Raw genomic sequence first — 3,826 nt, forward strand, 5'->3', positions numbered from 1 at the left:
GGGTACACTCAGCGGCGAACGATGGGGGCAGGAGCGCGCGCGGCGATCGGAGAACACTAGAAAAGGAGCGGGGGTGGGGGGTAGGGATGGTCGCCTGAGGCATCGCTGGCAGCGACTGACTGATGCCGCTGATGCCTCTAGCGAGTAAAGACAACGGGCTGCTATATAGTGTTGCGTACAACACCGTCCAAAAAAAAACAACTGATTTATTTATAGGAAGGGAAAGGCGCGGTAACTGTCTTACTTGTTTTCTGTGGACACCGCAACCGCGCCGTAAGGGAAGGGAGGAAGGTGGGAGTTAAAGTGGAAAGAGAGAAGGAGCCGTAGTGGAGGGCTTCGGAGTAATTTTGACCACTGGGGTTCTTTAACGTGCGCTGACATCGCACAGCACACGGACGCCTCTTCGTTTCGCCTCCATCGAAACGCAGCCATCGAGGTCGGGTTCGAACCCGGGTACTCCGGCACAGTGGTCGGGCGTCTTACCACTGCACCACCCCGGCGGGGCACAACAATGCCGTCGTCGCCATGTAGAAAGAGGAGGAGGGGGTCCGCCCCCTCTTCCTGTGTGGAGGCGAGGGTGCTCTCAGCGGATCACGGTGCAAGTCGTTCTCACTCGCTAGCGGCGTCAGCGGCATCAGTCAATTGCTGCTACCTGTTCGTTGCGGAACGTTCCTATGGACCCACACGCTGCCTCCCGCAACCTCCCGATAACTCAATTGCTCTCCATTTCTCCGACCACAAAGCTTCTTTCATGACAGCCAAGAACTGTTAGTGGAGTGTTTCTTGAAGCAATACCTGTGAAAAATAATAAAAGTTGTATGTAATTGTACATACGTGTCTTGCTCGAAATATTTGCCGCAACTTATCGAAAAGGTGAAACAGCTGATGAGCTGCGCTCAAATTTCGCATGAGGAAATAACGTAATCGTGGGCAATTTTTTTCTTCTCTATTTTCTCTTCTGTCCGCACGAGGCAGCGGAGGTGGCTTAGCTAGAGAGCCGCCCCGCCGGGGTGGTGCAGTGGTAAGACGCCCGACTACTGTGCCGAAGTACCCGGGTTCGAACCCCACCTCGGCGGCTGCGTTTCGATGGAGGCGAAACGAAGAGGCGTCCGTGTGCTGTGCGATGTCAGCGCACGTTAAAGATCCCCAGGTAGTCTAAATTACTCCGTAGCCCTCCACTACGGATCCTCTTTCTCTCTTCCCACCTTCCTCCCTTCCCTTACGGCGCGGTTGAGGTGTCCACAGAAAAGTGAGACAATTACCGCGCCTTTCCCTTCCTATAAATCAATCAATCAGTAACAGGCCCGTGCATTTTCTTTTCCTTCAGTCGCTGTTCTGGCACGGGATGGCCGGCAACCGTGAGAATATTCATCTCAGGGCTGTCCCCATGTCGTACGGGAGCATGGGCTGCCACCGGTGGGACTGGCGGTGAGGCCTGTAGGTAGCATAGCGTGATTGTAGTCTCGCATTTCTCACTTTGTAATTATTGTTCGCTAGCTTCTCGAGTTCCGCTAGGCACCACTATAATCTGGCCATACTCTGCGCGCCGTTGCGCCGTTTCTGCCGACGTGGCCGCCTGTTACACACGCATTAACCATCGCGTCTCGCCCCCGGTTGGCAGTGGCACGCACGCTTCGGGTCACCAATGTGGCGAGCATATTACAGTGATAGTGTAGCGATCGCGGAGAACCGCGCATCCCTCCGAAACACCGCGCGCCGCGGAGGATGAAGGGGACAGAAATATTCCTTCTCCGAGGATGAGTACCCCAAACGGGTTGCTCGATAGCGCTAGAGTCCCTAATAGCGCCGCGTTTCCTTCTTCCCTCGCCGGGCGTAGGAGCGCACCGCTAGGCGTCGCAGGCGCGACGCTCATTGGCCGAAAAAGGACAAAGGGCAAGATGCGCGAGATCGGCGGGAACCGGCTACCGCCGAAGGAGAGAGAGACGACAGCGAGCCGCGACAACGGAAGACGCAAGGTAAATACCTCCCAGCTCTTCTTTGTTGTCGCCATCTTGCCCTTCTAACTGTCAGGCCCCATCCAAAAGGATAGGGTCGCCAGCAAGATCTTCACCAGCGTTCTTTTGGAAAGACCCAATAAACATCTGGTTCCGGGCGAAGTCCTGTTCTGTGTTGTGTCGTACATAGCATTACCACTTTGCGGCCGTGAGAACGGCTGCCCGTGGTGTGTCTGCGGCCTAGACCTCAGAAGAGGCTCGACGGCTTAGTAAGAACCCCACAATGGATAAAATAGTTTTTATAGATATGTATTTTAACTTTAATAGCTACTCTCGGGAAGCTGGCTTTCGCCGGCCCGGAAAGTCGGTCGTGTATGTGCTCGGGAGTCATGAGTTTCGGATAGAAGCGGAACATTTTACGGGGGTATCCCGAGAGTAGAAGTTACGACAAAGTCTTGAATTGAGTTTGAAATGATGCATTAAACGTAATTTGGCTTTGGAGATTGTAAAATCAACATTTGTGAAGAAAAGCTTCGGGGTGCATTGTTCTTGTCCTCTAAATTGATGGCACATACCCACACAGATAGGAGGATCGGCCAAGAATTGGGGTGCAGATATATTTGTTTTTGAGATGTATAATTACATCGCCGAAAATAAATTGATTACTAAAGGAGAAGGTAACTAAAAGATAAATCAGCGAAATAAAAATCTACTGCTGATGTGCATAGTTCCGCAAATGCGAAGTAGGTACGTAGCACTGGAGTTCCTACCGCACGTTTGTTGTTCTTCGCTTCGGCATCCGTTTAACGACGACGCTCAGTGGCTTGAGCACACTCGGCAAGTTTCCTGATTCTTTGTGATTCTAGATTCTTGCACCGTTTAGCTGCAATATCAAAATCAGTAGACTCACGATCCCGCTGCCTTCGTAACAGCTGTACTTCAGTACGGCGAACCTGCGCCGCAGTGCCAGACAGCCCATCCATTGCGAAGCAAGCGCGCGGCGGAGCTGTGTCCTCAGCTTCCTTACATCATATTCAGAAATGAGCGAAAACAGGCACAATGTAGCCCTTTACAATGCCCTGCTTCTGCAGCCGAAAGGTCCGGGGTGGTATCATAGGGGGAGAGGGAAACGCGCTTGAAGGCGAGCGCGGAGGTGAGCACAAGCTGCTTCACGACGCGGCGAGCAGCTCGGAGCCGAGATCCAGGGAGCACCGCGCGTGAACATTTGCTGTCCGTGAAGGCTGAGGAGTGACGGATGCGAGGAGACTGGAGATATGCCGAAGTTGAGGACGCGCGAGCGACACGACCGACACGACTGCTCACTCCGGAGTAACACACGCATGCCTTGTGCAACGCTGCCCAGTGACGGCTGCTACGCCCGCAACAGACACGCACCTCTCACTGGGTGGGTATATGCGACCGCTCCTCGCCCTCAGTGTGGTGGTGGTGGTGGTGACTATGGTTTATTTTTGGGGAGGGGGTACTGGTCACGTCTTATGTTAGCCATCTTTGTGGCATCACTCTTGGTGACCAGGGGGAAGGGAAGTTGGGATTAGGGGAAGGTTGGGGAGGCGTGATGCGGGCGTCGCCACTTTCCCTTCCTCCTTTTCAAGTTCACGGTGAGATGGATGGACAGACAGAGAGGGAGAGATAGAGGCTTCTGCTGCAGCGGTGCGGCCGCTCCGCCTCCACGACGCGTGCGTCGCCCCTTCTCTTTCACGGAGAGTGAGCGACTTCGGACAGACATCGGCGAAACCCGTGATTGCGGCTAGTAGTGCTACACACCAAATTGAGGAATCATAAAGCATGCAGGAGCTGAATACTGTGAGATTTGCAGCTATATGATGAGGAAATTGAAAGCCTATTAGCAA

The sequence above is a fragment of the Amblyomma maculatum genome, chromosome 6 (assembly GCF_055883805.1).
Source record: "Amblyomma maculatum isolate TAMU_Amacu chromosome 6, ASM5588380v1, whole genome shotgun sequence".
NCBI lineage: Eukaryota > Metazoa > Arthropoda > Arachnida > Ixodida > Ixodidae > Amblyomma > Amblyomma maculatum.